This window comes from Chlorocebus sabaeus, chromosome 18, assembly GCF_047675955.1.
Source record: "Chlorocebus sabaeus isolate Y175 chromosome 18, mChlSab1.0.hap1, whole genome shotgun sequence".
Classification (NCBI taxonomy): Eukaryota; Metazoa; Chordata; class Mammalia; order Primates; family Cercopithecidae; genus Chlorocebus; species Chlorocebus sabaeus.
The window spans coordinates 72,350,367-72,361,506 of record NC_132921.1 but is presented as its reverse complement, the minus strand read 5'-3'; positions in this window follow the sequence as shown (position 1 = coordinate 72,361,506).

The following is an 11,140-nucleotide window of genomic DNA, read 5'->3' as shown; positions in this document are numbered from 1 at the left end:
ATTTCAGCAAATCAAGTCCAAAAATACATAAATACATCATGACCAAGTATGGTTTATTTCAAGAATGCAAGCCTGTTTTATCATTAAAAATCAGTCAATATAATTCATTATAACAAAATAACGTTATAATTCACAGGAAAAAATTATGTCTATAGATTTAGAAAAAAAAATTTGAAAAAATCCAAAGTGTTATTGATAAAACTCTCATAAATTAGAAATAAAAGAAAACTTTCTTAACCTGATAAAGGGTATTTATTTTAAAAACCTATATCAAACATGATTTGTAAATGTAATAAGAATGTCAGTTTATGGTGAAACACTGTATGGCTTCCCAATAAGATCAGCAACAAGGCAAATATACCCATTCTGACCACTCATATCCAACTTCGTACTAGAATTTCTACCCTGTACAATAAAGCAAAACAAAGAAATAAGATGTGTCTAGATTGAAAAGAAGAAACATTATTCACAGAAAACATGATCGTCTATGTAAAAAATCCCATGGAATCTCAAAAAAATACAAGTCATGCAAACAAATAAGGGAGCTTAGCAATGTAGCTGAATATAAGATATATAAAATCAATTGTATTCTACACGTTAACTAACAATGAGAAATTTAAACTTTTTAAGAAATCCCATTTACAATAGAATCAGAAAACAAAAGTTACTCTGAAATAAATCTGAGAAAAATGTAAAATACTTATACACTGAAAATAGAAAATATTGCTGACAGAAAATTAAAGAAGACCTACATAAGTGGAGACATATACCATCTTCATAGATCAAAAGACTCAGAATCAATAAGGTGTCAGTCATCTCTACACTGACCTACAGATTCCAAATAATCTGAATCAAAACTCCAGCAGGGATTTCCGTAGAAATTAACAAGCTGACTCAAAAATTCATGTGGAATGCAAACAACCTAGAGTAGCTAATTCCAATGATAACTTTGAAAAAGAATATATTGAGAGGACTTATATTACCTGATATCAAGACTTACTACAAAGCTACAATAACCAAGAGAGTCTTGCGTTCGTGAACTGATAGACAGAAAGACAAACAGAACAGAACAGAGTCAATTTATTTTCCACAAAGTTATAAAGTCAATTTATTTTCCACAAAGTTACAAAGTCAAGTCAATGGAGAAAGAATGGTGTCTTCAACAAATGACGCTGAAACAATTGGACACTATTACGAATTTCAGAGTCGTAATTCATAATTCACACCATACACAAAAATTAGTCAAAAAAGATGATAAACTTAAATGTACAACATTAAACTATGAAACTTTCAGAAAAAAAAATAAGGGAAAATCTGTACTCTGAAGGCCACACAACAATTTCTTAACAACAAAAGCCTTAGAAACATAGTCAATTGGATTTTGTCAAAATTAAGAGCTCTCAAAAGATACTTCTAAGGGAATGAAAAGATAAGCCATAGACTAGGAGAAATTATTTGCAAATTACTTTTCTGATAAAAGACCTACTAAAGGTATTCAGAACATTTAAAGAACTCTCAAAACTTCATCAGGGAAAACAACCGTAGTTTTTAAAAATGGCAAAAGATATTCATATAGAGATCATCAAAAATATATATAAGAAGGCAAACAAGCACATGAAAAGATATTCAATATCAATATTCATCAGGGAAATGCAAATTAAAGCCTCAATAAGATCCTACTACACACATCTGAGAATGTGTAAAATTAAAAAGACTGGTCACCTCAAGCATTGATGAGGATCTGCAGCAACTGAGACCTCATGGACTGCTGGTGGGAATCGGCAATGTTACAGCCACTTTAGAAGAGATTTTGGAGGCTGGGCACAGTGACTCACACCTGTAATCCCAGCACTTTGGAGGCCGAGGTGGGAGGATCACTTGAGCCCAAGAGTTTGAGACCAATCTGGGCAACATAGCAAGATTCCGTCTCTACCAAAAAAAAAAAAAAAAAATTTTTTAATTAGCCAGGGGTGTTGGCACATGCCTGTAGGCCAAGCTACTCAGGAGGCTGAGGTGGGAGGATTGATAGAGCCTGGGAGGTTGAGGCTACAGTGAACCAAGATTTCACCACTGCACTCCAGCCTGGGCAACAGAGTGAGACCCTGTCTCAAAAAAGAAATAAAAGAGAAGAGCTTGGCAATGTCTTAAAAAGTGTTAAACTCGTAGCTACTATATCACATAATCATTTCATTCCTAGGCTTCATCCAAGACAAACAAAGCATATGTCCACACAAAGACATGTATGCAAATATTCGTAGCAGCTTTATTTAGAACAGCCAAAACCGAGGACCAATCCACATGTCCATCAAAACGTTAATAAATAAATAACGGAATTCTACTCAGCAATAAAAAGAATAAACTATTATTGAAACACTCAATGAGAGGGCTGAAACTCAAAATAATTATGCCGCGTGAAAGAACCATATCCCTCCCAAAAAAAGTACATCTTATACGATTTCATTTACATCAGTATCTAGAAAATTCCTGCTACTGTATGGTGACAAGAAGCACACCAACGGTTGCTGTGGGGGAGACAGGGCAATGCGGGAGATGGGTTACCAAGGGGGATGAGGAAATTACTGAAGTGGTGGGAATGTTCCTTGTCTTGATTGTGGTGATTGCTTCTTGAGTGTATACATCTGTCAAAAGAGTTCACTTCAAATACGTGTGTTCTGTATGTCAATACACCTCAATAAAGTTATTTTAAGTCACCTTATCAATGAGGGCTTCTCTGAATAACCCCCTCACTTCAAATTACAATATTGCCCACCTACCCCACCTGTCTCTCCCTTAATTTTTCTCCATAGATTTTATCACTTTCCAATATAACGTATGTTACTTACTTGTTTTGTTTATATCTGCCTCCTCCTGCCCATGCCACTGAGCTGTGAGCTTCCTGAGGGTAGAGGTTGTTTTCTGTTTTCTGGCATGATGTGTCCCTAGCAACTCGAATAGAACCTCACTGAAGGAATGAATGGTGAAGGCTTCTTTGCCTCTGTAGCCTCCCATGAGCTCTCTCAGGTCCTCTTATTTTTTATAACGCAGACTGAGTTCTCCTGCCTAAACACATAAGGTAACAGAAAGCAGGAAATATACATGTATTCTACTGATGATTCTCTGTTAATCATGGGAGTCGTTCAGCCCTTCTGGGTTTCAATGTCCTCATTTATAGAAAGAGAAATAGATGATCTCTATGATCTAAATGTTTGTTATTTGTAACGTACCCTTCTCAAAATTAACCTGCAGATCCATCAAAAGTGTGAGACTTAGTAACTTTTAGCATATACATATACACAGTAGATTTATATGAACTGACTCGAAAAAATACACGTCAAAAATTAAGTAAAAAGAGATGCTGTCAAACAACATGCATAGTATGATCCAACATACTAAAATACTGTAAAACTAGATCTACACGTATATGTCCAGTGGGACACGGAGGCCTACAGAACAGGCGGGGTGATGGCTGTTCAACTGCCAGCTGTGGTTACTTCGGGGATCACAGGAAAAGAAAAGAGAGTTTCACTTTTTACCTCACATGCTTCAAAACAAGACAAGTGAAACTATTATGAAAGAGATATTTTTGTATTTGTTTTTTTCTAAATTTTATATATATATATAACTATTTTTTAAAAGCATTTTAAATTAAAACTCTTGCTCCGGACCTCAAATATCCACTTCTATTAGGAAAACCTCTCTAACTTAGATTGCAGAATGCAAGGCTGTTGGCATTATTTTTCTGGGCCTGCAAATCACCCTGAAACTAATAGCATTCCAAATCTGTGTCAAGCTCACTGCAGAGCTGCATTTAGCACGTTCCCTGAAGGGTCCTTACCCTGTAGTAAAGTTTCCCCATCCTGCAGAAAAGAGATAATTTCTGTGCTAAAGTGGACAACAACAAGAGAAAAAGAGTCACTGGAGAAGAAAAGAATGGGAAAGGTCCTGATCTGTGATCGCGATAGCAAAGATTTCCCATTTTTTATGACTCAGTGGTAACTATCAATGTCCGTCCTAGATCTACCAGGGACCAAACTGCAATTGTGTTGCCATAACAAACTAGCAGAGTGGACCAGATCACAGAATGGCCAGCAGCTTGAGGCAGCCCCAGCGAGGCCCAGCTAGACTAAGGGAGCCGTGACATTATGAATGCATCTTGGGGCAAGAACATGGCAAAATGGTTTTCCCTTATCGTATCAGTTTTCCCTAGCCAGGGAAGGAACCAGGTTAGCAAAACTTAGCATATCACATAACCTTACAGGGGCTAGCACAGAAACACATTCTCCCAGCACATTGTTAAAAGCAGGACACTCCCCATCTTTGTTACATCCTACACAGCAGTGTGGCTGATTTTATTTCACAAAGGAAGAACAGGTTGTGGAAACAACCAAGTCCGCGTATTTTTCTCAGATGCATTCGGTTTCGCTTAGGTAATTTTTAGCATGGTGCATCTTCCCTTTCTAGCTGGCCTTTTTTTTTTTTTTTTTTTTTTTTTTTTCTTTTGGCTAAAGGAAATGAGAAGATAATATATTACACTCCTAAAATTCTAGACAGGTCCACCAGTGAATTCCATAGTACAACAATACCAACTTTCCTCACGATGGGATTGTTCTGGAAGGAGGTTCATGACTATCACACAAGCTTCTGAATTCTGAGGTCACCTCCCTCCTGTCCTGCTGATTGACACTTGCTTTCTCATTTCTGGGCCTGCAGCTGCCACCACGTGGAAACAGAGTGTGCAGGTGTGACAGGCACTGATCCCAAAGGTCCAACATTACAAATCTGTGTCAAGCTCACTGCTGAGCTGCATTTAGCACGTACCCCGAAGTGTCCTTACTCCATAGTAAAGATAAGTTTCCTCATCCTGCAGAAAGGATATAATTTCTGCGCTAAGGTGGACAAGACAGAGAAAAAGAGAGTCATTAGAGAAGAGAAGAATGGGAAAGGTCCTGATCTGTGATCTCGACAGTGAAGATTTTCATTTTTTATAATTCAATGGTAACTATCAAGGTCTTTCCTAGATCTACCAGGAACCGAATAGCAATTGTGTTGCCATAACAAAATAATCCAACTTTCAGGAGTTATAATTTCGGTGGCAGTCCCGAGATACAGCACTAATTCCAGCCGAATCGAACAGCAAGGGGAGGGACGTCTAGAACACTAGACCTTTGTTACATGCATACGGCTTAAGAAGTCACACTTCATCAAGAGGTGAAAGCAAATGCCCTCGTTCATGCAATCAGCATCTTTAGTCACATGGCATCCCCAAAACGAGATACCACTAATGTTGACTGGAGACATCTTAAATATTGACATACAATTTGGATACAAATTGTTTGCCATCTACATGTCTAAACAAGAAAATAGATTAGCATTCTTTCTCCAGTCCTCTCTAGACAATAGTTATCTGGATATCTCGAATTACCTCCTTTTTCTAATTCATCCAATCCTTTAACAGAAAATTAGAATAACCTTTCAAGCTGTAAAAAAAGAACCAATATTCTGATAGTTGTTATTTGTGTCCATGAGTTTATGCTTACAGTTGCATCTTATGGTACCTAAGAGATCATACTGAAAAAAAAAACAAGTGTCTCTAAAAGATGAGTAAAAGCACAGGGAGTTTAATAAACAAAGTTTGTTGCACCACTTCTGAAATGGGACCGGCAAACATTTAGTAAACTACTACGTACTTAGAGAGTACATAGTAGCTGTTATTGTCCTTAAGAAAGAGTTCTGGCCAGGCGCGGTGGCTCACGCCTGTAATCCCAGCACTTTGGGAGGTCAAGGCAGGCGGATCACAAGGTCAGGAGATTGAGACCAGCCTGGCTAACACGCTGAAACCCATCTCTACTAAAAAAACAAACAAAAAAATAGCCGGGTGTGGTGGCGGGCGCCTGTGGTCCCAGCTACTCAGGAGGCTGAGGCAGGAGAATGGCAGGAACCCGAGAGGTGGACCTTGCAGTGAACCGAGATCCGTGCCACTGCACTCCAGCCTGGGTGACAGAGCAAGACTCCGTCTCAAAAAAAAAAAAAAAGAAAAAAAGAAAAAGAAAAGAAAGAAAGAGTTCTGGGACACCATTTAATATTTGTTGTATTATACTTCATTTCTTCTAAAACGTCTTGTGAATGCAAACATTGATTAGTAAATAAAGAGACATGTTTTTACCTCTGCCTTTCCAAATATATTTTAATCCTTTTTTCCCACATTTCATCTACCAGTTGCAAGCATTTCATATACATCTTTAATTATTCCTTCATCCTAACAAATTTCCACTTCAATGGGGCCTTGTCTGCCAAAAAAAAAAAAATTCTATCACTGTTTTTATTCAGAGATGTTTTTGTCTTTGAAAGCTGGAATATAAACTTGCATGAGAAAAAAGGTTCTTCCTTCACATAAGAATGATTACAAACCAACCGAAAGGGTGAAGGAAACTCCAGAGGACTCACCTTAAGTGGAGACAGCAAATTAATTTATTTAGAATGTGCCGGTTCTTTATCATTTTGCTTAACTATAGCCTCTCAAGGTTTGTTTCCCTGGGACTAAAGGACTCTCTAAAGAAAAATGACATTAAGAAAATTATCTCAAGAGGCAGAACTTTCAAACAGCAATGGGAGGCTTCCCAAGTGATGTTTTGGACTTTGATCTGCAGCAGAACTACCAAGCAGCATCACTCCCTCCTAACCAAGACAGCCACCCATGCCTAGCCAATGAATTCCACCTGCCAAAATGCTTGCAAATGCTTCTGCCTCCAGAAGGAAGAGATGGAGGAAGCCCCACTGCATGACGGAAATTAGGGAGTCTTAGTACACAGTGGGTGGGGGTCAAGACTGAGCTGAGCAGAGACAGCGGAGTGACCAAATAGAGCACACGGCCTGGACGGCAAGACCCCAATTCTCATCTCTGTCAAGCCGGGGTTCTCTGACTTACAGGGCCCCATCTATAAAACAAGACTGTGTGAAATGATGCCGACGTCTCTTCCTTCTCTAAAATTGTGCATCTTGAATTGTTCTAGATTCTCATCTTGGTATATCTTTTAATGGACATGAAAAAACGCGTGTATCTGATGCAATGTTGCCTGAATCAACGATTACAAAAATGTTAGAATTTTATGAGCGACCTGGGAAAATCCTAACACAGAGGAAAATAAAACCATGGCTTCAGACTTTTTAAAATGACAATAAATAAAAGTTTAACAAAGCGATCAATACAAGTGAGACTCAGCTTATTTGGGGTAAGCATCTGGAGCATGCAATGAGATCCGGGTGACCTGGGCAAAAGCAGGCCAGAGCCCCTTCCCGAAAAGCACTCACAATCTACGAGGGAAGGCTGGTAGACATGGCCATCCCTCTGAGGAGTCATGAAACGAAATTTGTTCCTGGCACTGTGCTCAGCACTTTGAAGGAACAAGATTGTTGATGTCCCTGCCCATAAGAACTTTCGGCTCTGCCCAGGGAAAACAAGAGGAAGCGAAGGAAACATTTTGAGCGCTGGTTTAAAGCGGCCACTACAAGCCCTGACTGCATTCCTGGGGAGTACCGCCTGCCTAGCACAGCCCTGAAGCCCTTATGAAGGGACAGGGTGGGAGCTGGACAACTCATGCACTGGACTAAAGGTGCCAAACACGGGAAGAGGAAATGTGGCTAAGACGTCAGAGTAGGAATAAACACAAACCCTGGAAGTACAGGAGAAAACCAGCCCAGCACACTCCAGGATGCTGAGGACCACAAGGGTAATGCTCAGAAGGAAAAGATGGAGCTGATTATGGGTGCTCTGGAAGCCAGCTGGGAGCCATGAGAGAGGGTGAGGTAGGCCCCCCTGTGCTGCCTGCGAACCAGCTTCAAGACAGAGCACTGAGTGGAAAGTCAGAGCACAGAGCACTGGCAACAGCATGCCACTTACCGCTTCTTCAGAGGGCGACAGAGGACTGTGTGTGCACGTGTGGGAAAATATCTGAAAGACACACAGCAAATTCTTCGTCATGATTGTCTCAGAAGCAGGGCCATGGGAATCAGGTGGGAGGCAGAGATTAATGTTTTAATGACTGCAGTTTTGAACCATTTGAAGGAAAGGAAGGAGAGAGAAAGAGAAAAAAAGAATAAGGGGCTGGGCGTGGTGACTCATGCTGGTATTCCCAGCACTTTGGGAGGCCAAGGTGGTCGGATCACTTGAGGCCAAGAGTTCAAGACCAGCCTGACCAACATGGCAAACCCCCACCTCTACTAAAAATACAAAAATTATCCAGGCATGGTGGCAGGTGTCTGAAATCCCAGCTACTCAGCAGGCTGAGGCAGGAGAATTGCCTGAACCCGGGAGGCAGAGGTTGCAGTGAGCTGAGATTGCACCACTGCACTCCAGCATGGGCAACAGAGGGAGACTCTGTCTCAAAAAAAAAAAAAAAAGAAGAAGAAGAAAAAGAAGAAGAGCAGGGAGAAGAAAACTGGGCAAAGGAGTGTAGACGTGAAACAAGAGGCTACTGACTTTCTTCCAACATTTCATAGGAAATGTTGGAGATTGGTCAATCAACTGGAAGATTGATCAAAAAGTTCTAGAAATGGGTAAAGAAATGTGATAAAATGGGAAAAAAGAAAATTTGGGTTGACTGAATAGAAGAAGTAAAAACAGACAAAGTCTATTATTTTCATATAGGAGAAATGATGACAGTCTTACACTACTGGTGCCCACAGAAACTAATTTATCAAAAAAATTCCTCAAGAAAAGGGAAACAATAATATTGAAATTTTTATCAAAACAAATTATTGTTTTGCTGCCTTTCCAGTTTTACAGGCCACGTTATTTAAAAGTCCAAAGAAAAAGGAGGAAGATTATTGAAATACCATCTATAAAGCAGATTTTACTTTTTGGAAGAAAATATATGTACATACAAGTTATTGCCATAGTTTAAGCAGCCACGATCATTTTTAGACACAACCCTCCATCCATCTGAGTGATCCTGGAAGGACTCATGGAATAGTGAGATGGGGAGCAGTTCAGCAGACCGTCCTCGGCGGGTCTGTCTTGTCCATCCCTCAACAAACCCTGAAGTGCCTCAGCTGCGGCCCCACGCTCAGGTTCCAGCCAAGGCTGACTTCACTGGAGCATGCAAAGACCGCAACAAGGATCCCATCACGTGACCACACGGCAATACTGGAGGAGGCAAGACCTACTTCATCTACAATACTTGGCGCACCGTTTTAATCACTGTGACATCCAAATAAAATCGTTCGGTATTAATTGGTGACACTGGAAGTTCAGACAGCAGACATCCTAGGACTTCCAGGCTGCAGCAGCCATGACAGGAGAATTTCCCAACCCACGCCTGAGCCCCAGACTCCCAGGCCGGGTGCCAGTGATTATCTTCAAAGCTGGAGGCCAGCTGAGAGGAAAAGTGGCCAGTTGGGCCCTTTGATTAAGTGTTAGTTGGAGAATTTTCCATGGAACATACATTTTGCAACGCAGTTAAGGAGGCAGGGGGAAAAAGTGTCTCTCTTGCAAATATTCTATGGGGAAAACAGCCTGTTGTATGAAGAATCCCCCTCCCCACAGGCTCACCCTAATAGACAAAACCTGAGCTTCTACAGACGTACACGAGGCATGGGTCTGGTCTGTGCCAGATGGTGACTATGTTTTCCTGCCCTGGGAGAAGGCTGTCTGCATAAGACATCTCATTCGGCAATCTATTAGGACTTCAGAGGCTTTTAGGGGTGACAAGAGCCCACATAAGGATTTAAGAGAGTTAAAAACAGATGTCTGTCTCTTTCATTCCTGGCTCTGTGTCTTTATTGTGAGAAGGTTGCTTTACTGGCCATTTTTCTGTAGAGTTAATCTCCCATTAGAGTGGCTTAGAGCTACGGCCCAACGGGTCTGCCACCTATTTTTATAAACAAAGTTTTACTAGAACATAGACACTATCCTTACGTTTGCCTGTCACCCATGGTCACCTCCACGCTACATTGATAAAGCTGAATTATTGTGGCAGAGACTGCTAAGCTTAAGACATTTACTATCTGACGCTTTACAGAGGCTGCCGACTCTAGACTAGAGGCTAAGAGCAGGCCCGGCAGGCTTGCACCCCGTCACAGCCCTCCCCCGCTCACAGCCTCTGCCTGTGTGTCACCAGATGGACGAGGCTCTCCCTCTCAGAACCAAAGCAGCCCAGGCACGGTGTTTTGGGAGAATTCCAAAGTGTCATCATGCTGCTCGGGAGGTGGCTGGTTTCTTCTGACCCACCCAGCAAAGGCCCAGGACTATACTGTGGGGGACCTGCTCGACGCCCATGGCTTGACATAAAATGAGAATCCAGCAGAAGGTGCTGAGGGCTTTGGAGGCTGTGGTGTGGCAGTCCCTGCATGAGCAGACTCACATGGCCGCCCTCACAGGTGCAGACACAGTAGGGCCACGGGGTGCCCAGCTTCAGTGGGGAAAGCAAAAGAAATGAGCTCTTTTATCTCATCCACCCAACAATGGCAGGGTCTGAGTCATCAACCGGCAACTGCAGCCATACTTTGGGTAGGGGTCCTTAGGGAGCCAATAATTCTAAATTCGAAGTTTGGAGAGGAGGGAGCCTCTGTTCTGGCTGTCCCAGGGAAAGCATCTCAGTGACTGGCACTAAGAAACTTTCAGAAGTCACAAGCTCATCTTTGGTATCTGCTCAGACTTGGCCTGGAACACTGGGTGTTTCCGGCCCACGGGAGAACTTTCTCCAGAGCTAAAGAGCTTGACCGCCTCAGTGAAGGGACACAGAGGCCAGGCAGAGGTTCCTCTGCATGCTGTTCTACTCTCTGCCTAGCACCAACACTATAACTCCCAATTTTTCTGTATTAAAAGGGCACCTGCATATATGCTAACTTTTCAGGAGAGCACACTGAGATCTGGCCACTTATGTTTTTTCTGGAGCAAGATACAAGTCCCCTAATTAATTATGGATCAAACCGTCAATGCCTAAAAGAGAGGTGAGTTTCACTCTCATAAAAGGAGCTCAGTTTTTTTCAAATGCTTTCAGGTGAATTTCCAGAGCCTGGCAGCATCTTTCTGCTGTGCTTAATAGCAAAGGGTGATTGCTTAATTTTCTACCAAAACACACATTCCACGTGTGGGGATCTCCACCGGGCGTCTGGAGCTCTTGGCTGGAGAGGCTGCCTCTGC